Source organism: Thamnophis sirtalis, unplaced genomic scaffold (assembly GCF_051295495.1).
Source record: "Thamnophis sirtalis isolate CommonGarterSnake01/CBP01778 unplaced genomic scaffold, rThaSir2_p1.2 scaffold_2, whole genome shotgun sequence".
Classification (NCBI taxonomy): domain Eukaryota; kingdom Metazoa; phylum Chordata; class Lepidosauria; order Squamata; family Natricidae; genus Thamnophis; species Thamnophis sirtalis.
The window spans coordinates 153,861,118-153,873,299 of NW_028261382.1; the positions used below are offsets into that span (position 1 = coordinate 153,861,118).

General features: G+C 35.2%; 1 protein-coding gene across 16 annotated transcripts in view; it reads left to right on the forward strand.

Annotated features, from left to right (window-relative positions):
- The window catches only part of PTPRM (protein tyrosine phosphatase receptor type M), a 477,367-nt gene that overhangs the window by 224,599 nt on the left and 240,586 nt on the right, over positions 1-12,182 (forward strand). The window lies entirely within an intron of this gene.

Sequence of the window (12,182 nt, forward strand, 5' to 3'; positions counted from 1 at the left end):
ATTATGCGCCAGTATTTTGTCGGTTTGTATACGGAAATCCCACAAGATCTTGACCATCTGATTTTCGGTGACTTTTTCAGGCTGATGTTCCCACCAGTTTGTTGCTGTTTTAATATTATAATTTTTGCACAAATTCCAATGGATCATTTGTGCTACTGAATTGTGCCGCAATTTATAATCAGTCTGCGCGATTTTTTTACAGCAGCTGAGCATGTGATCAACAGTTTCATCAGCTTCTTTGCAAAGTCTGCATTTGGCATCATCAGAGGATTTTTCGATTTTGGCCTTAATGGCATTTGTGCGGATAGCTTGTTCTTGCGCAGCCAGGATTAGTGACTCTGTTTCTTTCTTTAATGTACCTGTTTTTAACCATAACCAAGTTTGTTCACTGTCCACTTTATCTTTTATTTTTCCCAGAAATTGACCATGCAGTGCTTTGTTCTGCCAACTCTCCATTCTTGATTTTATCACATCTTTTCTGTATTCTTGTTTTGTCTGTTGGGCCTTCAGTAGATTTTTGTTCTTTACTTCGATTAATAGATGTTCTTGAGTGTCTTTTAAATAATCAGCCAGTGCATGTTTTTCTTCTTCAACTGTTTGCTTCACTTGTAATAATCCTCTGCCACCTGATTTTCGGGGCAGATACAGTCTATCAGTATCACCACGTGGATGTAAACTGTAGTGCATTGTCATTAGTTTCCTGGTTTTTCGGTCCAAAAGGTCCAAATCAGCTTGTGTCCAGTTAACTATGCCAGCTGTGTATCTTATAACTGGTATTGCCCAGGTATTTATGGCCTTGATTGTATTTCCACCATTCAATTTAGATTTCAAAATTTTCCTAACTCTGTTGGTGTACTCTCGTCTGACAATAGTTTTTACTTCTCCATGCTTGATGTTATCCAACTGCAGAATGCCTAAGTATTTGTAGGCTTCATTTTCTTTGCATTTAATTAGTTGGCCATTGGGCATTTCAATTCCCTCAGATGCAGTGATTTTGCCCCTTTTTATGGATACAGTGGCGCATTTTCCCATGCCAAACTGCATTGAAATATCGGTGCTGAATACTCGGACTGTATTTGTCAATGATTGGATTTCTATTTCTGACTTTCCATAGAGTTTCAAATCATCCATATATAGTAAATGCGAAATTTTTTCAGCTTTTTTGGCTGTTTGGTAGCCTAATTTCATTTTTTTTAAGATTACTGATAGTGGGATCATTGCGATGATGAAGAGAAGAGGTGAAAGTGAATCACCCTGGAAAATTCCTCGCTTGATATTAACCATTCCGTAGCTCTCATTCCCTACTGCCAACTCAGTTCTCCATTGTTTCATTGCCTTTTCAGTAAAGGATGTAATATTTTTGCTAATGCCAGTTGTTTCTAAGCATTTTATGATCCAACTATGTGGCAGTGAGTCAAATGCCTTTTTGTAATCAATCCAGACCATATTCAAGTTCGTTTTTCTGTTCTTACAATTTTCTAATATCATTTTATCAATTAGAAGCTGATCTTTTGTGCCCCTGCTCCTTCTTTTGTTGCCTTTTTGCTCTACTGGCAAGATGTTGTTTGTTTCCAAATAATCCATCATGTTATCTGCAATAATGCCTGTGAGTAATTTGAAGGTTGTTGGTAAGCATGTTATTGGTCTATAGTTTTCAGGTGTTGTTCCTTTAGTTGGATCTTTCTGAATCAAGTATGTTTTTCCAGTTGTTAACCATTCATCAATTTGGCCCTTTTGTAAAATTTCATTCAGTTGCCTGGCCAATATTGCATGTAAACTGGTCAGATATTTGAGCCAGAAACCATGTAATTGGTCCTTTCCAGGTGATGTCCAATTCTTTACCTTTTTAACTCGATTTTTGATCATCTCAGTTGTTATTTCTAATACTTGCATTTGTTTGTTGCCAATGCTTTTCTCAAAGTCATGTATCCACTTTGCTTCCTTGTTGTAGTCCTTTGCATTTTCCCACAATTCTTTCCAGAATTCAACTGTGGCCTGCTTTTCTGGTTTTTCACTTTTGGTGTCACCATTCACATTAAGACTTTGATAAAAACGCCGTTGGTCTGATCGAAATTGCTGATTTTGTTTATATTGTATGATTCGTGCCTCATATCTTTCAATTTTTCTAGCTGTTGCTGTTATCTGCTGTTTTACAATCTCTACAGCTTCATTGATGTTTCTTGTATCCAATCTATATCTCCTGATTAGCCGATCTATGATTTTGTTGTTTTTAAGCCGTTGCTCATGCATGTTCTTTAAGTTACTAGCATCTGCCCTTAATTTTTTGATTTTTTGTTCTAGACGGATTTTCCACTTTGGCTTTGATGCTTTTTCTGTTGTGTGACTAGGTACTTTAATTTTAATGCCTAGTTCATTAGTGACTATTACAGCTGTGCTGTACATTAACTGGTTTGTTTCCAAGATGGATTCCGGTTCAATTGTTGAAAACACTGCATTAACCATTTTCATGATAGGGGCCAAAATTTTCTTAGGCACAGTTTTTAGTGATGGTAAACGTTGCCTTTCCTCATTAAGCAGAAAATGCTCCATGATCTTATCCTTCAATTCTTTTTGTTTTTGAGTTAGTTCATCAGTTGGTTCAGTGATAACTGGTTCTAGTGGTGGTGATGTTATTTCCTCCCTGAGAGCTTCTTCTGGGAGTTCTACTATAGTGTCTTTAGTTGTGTCTTGAATATCAGTTATTTCCGCTTGTGATATTGTTTTTTGGGTTTTGCAATTTGCCTGAATTTCCTCATGTTCAACTTCACTAAACACTTTATTCCGTATAATAAATCGCCTTTGATCTGCTAGTCGTTGTTCACTAACATTTGAATCTGGATATTGTTGTTTCCATATTATTATTATTATTATTATTATTATTATTATTATTATTATTATTATCAGTTATTCAGCTTGAAGGAATATGATCTATTTTTGAAGTTGCAGAAGTTGGATTACTTGCTCGCCATTTGTGACCTTCCCTCATGACTTCCCACAAAGTCAGTGGGAACCAGCATGACATTGCATGTTTCTCGGTTAAGTCAATCCCCCCCCCACTTCTCCTGAGGAATCCCTCGACCCACATTGAAAAAGTCAGTTATTTAACATGCTAACCACTGCAATAAGATAAATTGCAGCTTCAATAAAGAAGAAAATCTTTTGATCTCAAACTATTCCATCAAGTAAAAAGATAAATGTTCACATCTTTTCTAAATCTGGTGCTTTCTGGATGTGATAAGTTAATAGCTACCAGTATTCCCATTGCCATCCTCCCCAGTTCAGTAAAATGAGGATCCAGATTGTTGGGGGCAACATGCTGACACTGTAAACTGCTTAGAGAGGGCTGCAAAGCCCCGGTGAAGTGGTACATAAGTCTTATTGCTATAAGTGTGGGAATTTGCCTTTCACCAGAATTTTAGAAGACTTGGCCAAATAATGGAATTTTTCTCTTCTTTTCAAACCACTTGCTTCCTTCACTGAAGTAAGAGAAAGATTTGCTTCGTTATTGTTTTGAAAAGAGAATCCTATTCCTTCATACTAATGTCATCAAAATGAGAAGTTGGTTCTATTATTGAGTTCCTTATATTTCTTAGGGGACTGTTAGAACCAGTAAGCTAATTAATAAAAATAAAGAATTTCTGACTGCAGCCAGTCTCACATAGTTTATGCAGGGAACTTCTGTGAAACTTCCCATTGCTCTTACTTGAAGGTAATAATGCTTTTGTTTGCTATCCAGGGTCCTTTGAAATGCTGTGTGGTAGGTTCCATTGTCCACTAGCATTACAACCTAATGAGCTATATATCCATTCATATATATATGTGTGTGTGTGTATATATATATGTATGTGTGTGTGTATGTACACACACACACACACACACACACACATATATATATGTGTGTTTTATTTGTGCTGATAAATTTTATATGTATGTATGTATGTATGTATGTATCCTATAAGATACCCAAGCTATGAGAAAATTATCACAATGATCAGTGTCACGCCTCTTGAATCCTAACATCTAGTTTGGTGCCTGAACTAAAATCCAGATGGACAAATCTCTAGGAGGGCCATATCAAAACCTTTCTTGGCCAGGTCTCAAGGATACATGCCAGTTTTGTCCATATGTCCATCACTAAATCATGGATTGACAAGACTTTATTTCAAACAGTCCTGGTGTTGCTCAGCATCAACTTGAAGCCAGACACTGCCCACAATCCAGTCTCTGAGCCCACAGAAAGAAGAAGCTGAGTAGGAAGAAGAAAGTATCAACAAGTTCCCATGTAACAGCCTACTCAGCAATAAAAACAGTAAAAACAAGATGCCAATTGTATCCAATTGTCCCTAGTTTTATTTCCATCACTGCAATTTGTTCTACAGTCATTCTCTAAGCAATGTATATACGTATGCCAAAAGATCTTTTTTTTTAAAAGGAAGAAAGGAAATAAAAGTATATAAGATAGAAATTTAACTTATATTTTTAAGCCCATAATCTAGAGTCAATGAAGTACAGCAACTATCTTGAAGGACATTGTACTATGAGCCTCAGGGGTATCTTAACTTTTAGAGCTTTCTAATGGTGAATGAAATTCTATTCCCCTCAAAGGCACATAAACAATAAAAGTAACTTTGAAGAAACTCTAAATACTTTGTAAAAAAAATGAGCTGACAAAATATTCTAATGATGCTAGAAGTATATTTTAGAAAGATTGAGTATTTTGATACCCTTATGGAATATGCTTGCAGAAAATTATAGAACCTTTAACATTTTATAGAATAGAATAGAATAGAATTCTTTATTGGCCAAGTGTGATTGAACACAGAAGGAATTTGTCTTTGATGCACATATGATCTCAGTGTACATAAAAGAAAAGATACATTCATCACGAATCATAAGGCATGTTTCTCTGCATGGTATCTCTGAACATACTTAGCCCTTGGTTCTAAATACACATGGTAGGAAACTAACCCAGTTTACAACTGAGTAAATAAGCCTAAAGTTGTTTCTGTCAGGAGATGTCAATAAAAATACATATATTTTTTTCAATTGTGTATAAATATCTGATAAAAAGTATTTTGCATAATGACACCATGATGTTACCATTCTTCTAACAAGATCATTTTCATACATCAAATGGAAATTTTAGAGCATTTGATATTTACAGAGGAAGTAGACTTCAATGTAAAGCAGAAAGTAAGAAATCGTTAAATAGGAACTAAAATGCTGGAAGCCTGACAAAGTAAGATGAGCAATTGACAGATTATCAAGCTAAAACACTTAAAAGAGAATACTTCTGTGTGCATATGCTGTTTCAATAAGACAGGGAACGAAAAAAAATTGTATTTTATTGGCATTCAGTTAACAAGCTAGAAACATTGAGATCCCTTGGATATTCCAGCTACTCAGATTAAAACTTCTTAGCATTTCTTATGAACTAGGGAACACTAAACAATTTTAAAGGGACGCCTGAGATTTACTCTTCCCACTCTTAGAATAATTTGAAACATAAATTATTATTGTTGAATTTTCAGCAAAATGATTCATAAAAGTACTGTTATATTCAATTGCTTCCCTCCCTCCCTCTTTGCCTTCCCTCCATAACAGTTGGATTGTTAACCTATACACTATTATTTTCAGGCATAAGTTGTTCTAATAATGTGATTTTAAGGACTGAGGACTGAATACATTTCAGTGTTTGCTGTTGTTTCCACCAGTCCTGAATTTTTCAAAAGAACATGAATTATTGGTTAAGCAGTAAATAATAATTTGAATCCATATGAAAATAGCTAAATCCCCAAGTAGCCAAAACATTTTCTTTTTGCTGTGAGATTTCCTCAATCTGTCCAGGGATTGGTACAGATTTTTCATTTGCTCTACCTGCTTTCTTGCCATCTTGCAACAGCATTTTTTGCTCTAAGCAAATCTTATATTTACTTTGGTAGAAACTGCTTCCGTTTAATTTAAGTGTCTTGTACCTCATTCTAATTTCCCTCAGTTGGTACATTTTTTACTCAGGTTATTGCCTGGAGTTGATCTGCATTAGTTCCTTTGACATCAATAGGAATTAATGCATAATTAATATTCACATTAATGGCGAAAAAGCAAAGACAAGGAACTTTCTTTTATTAAGAGCTGCATCATAGCAGGTGGTAATTTATTAGGATAGCACAATCATACTTGATAAATGGTTGGGCTCATTCTCTGCCCCCCCCTCCCCAACTCCTTTGCAGTACTTCTTCCCTCTTTTGCTTTTTTAATACAATTTCTGGCTGGGGTGAGGGGTGTCAGAAAATTCTTGCCAGATATCTAAGTAGTGAGCAGGCTATAAGACCATTATTTTTTGCCTATTGTTTATAACATTTACTGCGGGCAGAATTATCTGTAAATTTATATTATTTGTTTGGAAGACATGTACATATTTAAAAATATTATCTTTATCTTTATTTTCCTGTCTCAATAGAATGCAGGCAGGTACATGAAAAAGACATACAAGTAGTCCTCAACCAGTGGTGGGTTGCAGGTGGTACGTCCCGGTTCGGGCATACCAGATCCTGCCCGGAGCACCGGATACCGTTCTGGTACGGTGCTCCAGAGGGCCCACCCTCCCGCCCACACTCCTTACCGGTGATTTATGTTGTTGCCGCTTCCATGCATGGCACATATAGCACCTGCACAATGCTTGGCGGAGCAGCTGGAGATTCATGGAGGCTTGAGGAAGCTTCATTTGATGCTAGAACTCATGTGCGCAACTCTGGGGCCATTCCAACCGTATCAGTTGGAATGGAATCCGGAACCCACCACTGTGCTCAGCTTACAACTAGGTTTAATTGCTACTTGTAGTTACAATGGCCTAGAAAATGATGCCTTATAGCTTGTTTAATTGCAGCCCAGTCACATGAGCTCGGTCTGGGTGTCTGGCAACTTGTTCACATTAGAAGTGAATATGTGTAGCTCAGGCTTGAACTATGGGGTCTTTGGTGCTCTCTGGAGTTAGTTGTTTTCTTGCAGATGTTTCATTTCCAAGCTAAGTAATGTAGCACTAATAATGTTATCTAGTTTGATAATGAAATCCCTGCAAGAAAACAACCAAGCTTAGAGAAGAACAGAGAATTTACAACCTGTTCATGCTTATGACTAGTTGGCAAGTGTCCCAAGATCATCTAACTGCCATTTGCAATCTTCTCTGCATGAGTTCCATAGGCATGAAGAGGCAAATAGAATTGATTTTAACTTTGTGTGAAAATCCTTCTCTCCTAGCCCTTCATACTTCTTATCTGGGACTCAATCTACTTAATGACCTGCATGATCACATGAAGTCAACCGGGAGTACTGAAAGTGTGGTCCTGAGTGAAGGTCACTAAACTGATTTCCATCCCTATTGTGGTTGTTAAAGGAGGACCTTCTGTATGTAGTATGACAATTTGTTGTTGTTAGTTGTGAAGTCGTGTCCAACCCATCACAAACTCATTCTTCCAGGCCTAACTGTCCTCTACCATCCCCTGGAGTCCATTTAAGCTCACTCCTACTGCTTCTGTGACTTCATTCAGCCACCTCATTTTTTGCCGTCCCATTCTTCTTTTGCCCTCAGTCTTCCCCAGCATTAGGCTCTTCTCCAGTGAGTCCTTCCTTCTCATTTGGTGGCCGAAGTATTTGAGTTTCATCTTCAGGATGTGGCCTTCTAAAGAGCAGTCAGGGTTGATCTCTGACTGGTTTGATTGTCTTGCAGTCCCATGGACTTGCAGGAGTATACAATTAGATTTTTGGAAAAAAATATGTATCATTGTGCTGCCACTAGTGCACTTCACAATTCAGTGATAAAGGTTTGTATTAAGATTGATTGATTTCATTTATTATTTATATCAATCAATTTTATTTGCTAATAAACCTACATTTTAATAATACTGAAAACAGTTTTATACTGATGCAACACCTCCTATATGTTTTCCTAAATATCCTTCCATCATGAATAAATAAAGTGAGATTATTCATCCTTTGTATTTTATTTCAGTAATATATAAATTCAGAGGAAAAAATGTATGTTCACTTGCATGCTCTAGCAATCAACTAGTGCCTTAAAGAAAAAGGTTTTGCTCATCTATGTCCTTCACATTTCATTTCCAAGAATGGAATTTCATCTGCAAAAGTCATTCTGATAAGCTCACTGAACTGCAGAGATTGTCTCCTCTCAATAAATCCACATTTACACATGTTGTTTAATGCAGCCACCACTGACTAAATCATAGTTTGAAAGAGCATAAAATTTGTATATGACAGCATACAAATTGTATCTGGTTCCTGACCCCAATCACTTCTTTAACAAAATGCCATACTCTGAATAGATAGGGTTGTAGTCATAATGAAAAATTGTTGCTCAGTGCCTCTGTGTTTCTTTTCCTACATTTCATTAGGTGCCTCAAAGGAAGGAAATCAAATACATTTCTTAAATAACTGGTATATGTGTGTATCTTAAATGAACTTCATCTGTTGCTCCAGTTGCTTTCATGAGATGAGATAGGGAATTTTATAAACATGGGAGTAAAAAAAAAAGACAATACACCATGGGGAATTATAAAGGATCAGCATTTGAAGGCTCTCAGAACTTATTAACATTTTAATCATCTTAACAGTGATTTATATTTACGTTTTATTAAAAAACCACTCTGTCTATAATCTACATAGCTCTAATGAAATTTTAAAATCTATTGCTGATAATTAAGTATATAAATTTAATCTAACCTTTAGTTGCCTCACTTGTTATGGAACTTGGAGTAGTACAATTAATTTGGCATACTGTAGTAGAGGTATGTCTTATCATAGTCTGAATGCCTATGCGGCAAAATTACTATGAGTATGCATTCATATATATGTACTTATGCAATATGGGAACAAAACCAAAAATAAAAAATACAACATAGCATATGCAATATTTTATTAGGATTGGCTTTCACAATTCACACATCTGAGCCAAATGAATTTTCTTCTCACTATGAAAATATTAAACCCAAATAATAATCATGTAGGGAATGTCTGCAAACTGGCTTAAATACAAAGTTCTCTTACTGATGGATTTTTTTAAAAAAAAATCTACAGAAGACTTGAAAAGCTAGAACTTTATCGCTAATAAAACAGGAGATGAGGAGTTGTCCTTTGATGACTCCTATCTACATAAAAATGTAGGCAGGAGGCCTCCAACCAAAGTAAAACTAAAGAACTGGTGCTGGAAGTTATAGAAGGCAAATGATCAGATTTATTATTAGATTAAACAACTATAATTCCTCATGATAGCTCTTGTACTGCAGAGTGAAGCTCTAGGCTACAATTATTGAATTTAAAAAGTTTTTGTATTGTTTTAATTGTGCTTTTTCTAAATACCTGTTGGGATATAAACACAGATTTATTATCTACTTTTCCATAATGTAGAATAAATATAGTGTACATATTAAGGGGAGACATCATGAAGGGACTCTTCCCATGTTTTTTTCCAGAATGGATAGTGTGGATAGCCAGGAAGGTTGCAGTTTTGCAGCAGAAAACAGCAGCAATGATTTGCCATATCCAAAAAATAAAAGCTCAGCGCTCACCAAGAAAAAATTCAAACGCATTGAGGAAGTCTCTTTATGTGAAAAAAAAGCCCTTCTAGGGCAATTTTTTGGAATAGGACTGGTTGTAATAAAAGAGGAAGGGCTAATAAGGGACAACATATTTCAGCAGCAAAAGGCACATTAAACTGGAACACTGACTTTATGTTTTGTTACATCTAATGGTGAGACCAGGCTGAAGGCAGGAAAATTGAATTCTTGAGGCAACAGTTATTGTAGGAAAATTGGAAGGCTGTGTTCAGTCAGATTTGGAGATTTTCCTCATTAGGCGTTCATGATGTATATACTGTACTTCAGAAGGCTATTATTTTAGAGCCAAGTTAATGTCCTAAGTGAATGTAAAATCTACTGATCAGGTTTAGAATCTGATGGGTAGACAGAGATAATATGGCTCTAACGTATTACTGTCTATGATTTGGATTCTGAATAGTTTTTAAGATTTGAAAGACTATAGAAAAATATTTTATTTTATTACATAATATATTGCATATACTAATGTTACCCTGAGTCCCCATAATGTTACTAATGTTACCCTGAGTCCCCTCAGGGAAAAGGGTGGCCTATAAATCCCAAATAAAAAAATGTTACTTTGATTTAATTATCAGTGTTTAAATATTCCATACACCTTTGCAACAGAATCCTTTAAAAAGCCACATGACAGTGGTAAATCCACTGGTAAAGTATGTGATCTTCAATTGCTTTCGATGATGTTTCAAAACTAGTTAGCCTCTCTGAGAAGATGTGTTTGATTTTAAAGCAGTCAAGTGAGTCAACTGGATCAGCCAATATACATGTGTGAAAGACTTGTAGAGCACAATACAATTAATTCTTCTATTATTAATCTTTTTTATCCCTTCTTCTCTTGTGAATAACATATTCAGAATTGCAATTCAAAAGTTGACTAGACTAGAATCATTACAAGAAATTGTCAATTGTTAAGAATATTGGTTTGGCTATGAAAGAACTTTTATTTCATATGTACAGATGAAACATGATAATTGGGTTTCTGATATGGTCTAATTTGTGATTCAGAATGTTCACCATATAAAAAAGGCGTCATTAGAAACTAAGTAGTAGCTAGGATATTATGCTCTGCTTTTCCTAGCTTTGTCACAGAACACTAATCTTCTTTCCCTTCAGGCAGAAACAACATCTGTTCCTTTGGCCTCCTTCTGAAAAAGGAATGAAACTTTTACTAACATCTGTATCCTTATTTTTAAACCAATTTCAGGAAATATTTCAGATCTAATCAATTACAGAATGTTATCTAGCTGCCTTTAAGAGACCTCTAGAAGATGATATTTCTTTCAGACTTTCAATATAGGGACCCCTGTATATTAGAGGTGATCTGAAAAATTATTTGTTTCATTGTATTCTCCAGACAATTTTGGAATGCCCCTCCCCCATTTTTAGTTTACGATAGGTTGAGATTAATTGCATATATTCAGTTATATAAATATTCAGTTAAAAATAGGAAATGAGACTAGCTCAACCACCCCTGGCCCTTATACTACACCACCATTTTGTTTCATTTGTTTGTTTGGTATGGCTACATATCTCACCAAGTAACTTTGGACGGCAAACAAAATTTAAAAAATAAAAACAATTGAATAATTCAAACATTAAAATTTATTGAAGCTAAAAATAAAGCATCCAGATGCTTAATTCTTGTCTTACTCTGACATCTGTTTTGCCCCTGACATCTACATGTTCCATACAAATCTGTATAATTAAGAAATTGTATACCACTGTGATTGGGAACTCATCAGACTGCATTCCAAATCATATAACCTTGCAATGACATTGTGGACCTGAGCTCAATGTTGATTAAATCTGTTAGAAATTATGAATAGTTACATTGTAATCAGTATAAGCAGAATTCCTCCATTCTTTTATATGTTTTGACTTAAATGATTCAACCTAACCAAGGTAAACTAATAACAAGGAATTTATTAAAGCATGATTCCATGCATATTCATTATTACAAACAGCTTTTTCATTTCATGAGCCATATTAAAGTCTTGAAATTATCATTTAACAATTAATTATGATTAACTGTAAGAAAAGGAAAATCTGAAAAATGTGAAGCATTAATCTACAAAGCATCCAAAACAAGTGATTTCTGTTGAAATTGCTCTGAACTAAAAAAATACTTCAATATAACACTTTAACTCTGTTGCTTCTTTCCCTAGCATTTGCCATTTGTCGTAAATATAAGTCACTTAAAATCGCCATTTAGCTCAAGTATTGTTAGTAAAATTTGATAAACAAGCCTATAGCTTCTTAACACTTCTACTATACTATTAAATAAAAAAGAGAAAGAAATTTTTAAAAATGCAAATATGATAAGAGGTAATTTAAGAAAGGGGAGAACTTGTCACATTCATAGCCAGTCAGAATCTATGATTTGCATCCACATGTTCCTGGAGATGTGTCCTCTTTCTCATAGGTATGGAGAAATATCCACATACTAATCCTTGATTAGTGATAGAAACATTTTATGACTTTTAAAACAAAGAGAACTCTGAGCAGAACAGAGAGAAAAACAGGATGGGCTAGGAATAAAGTGAGCTACAAGCAGGT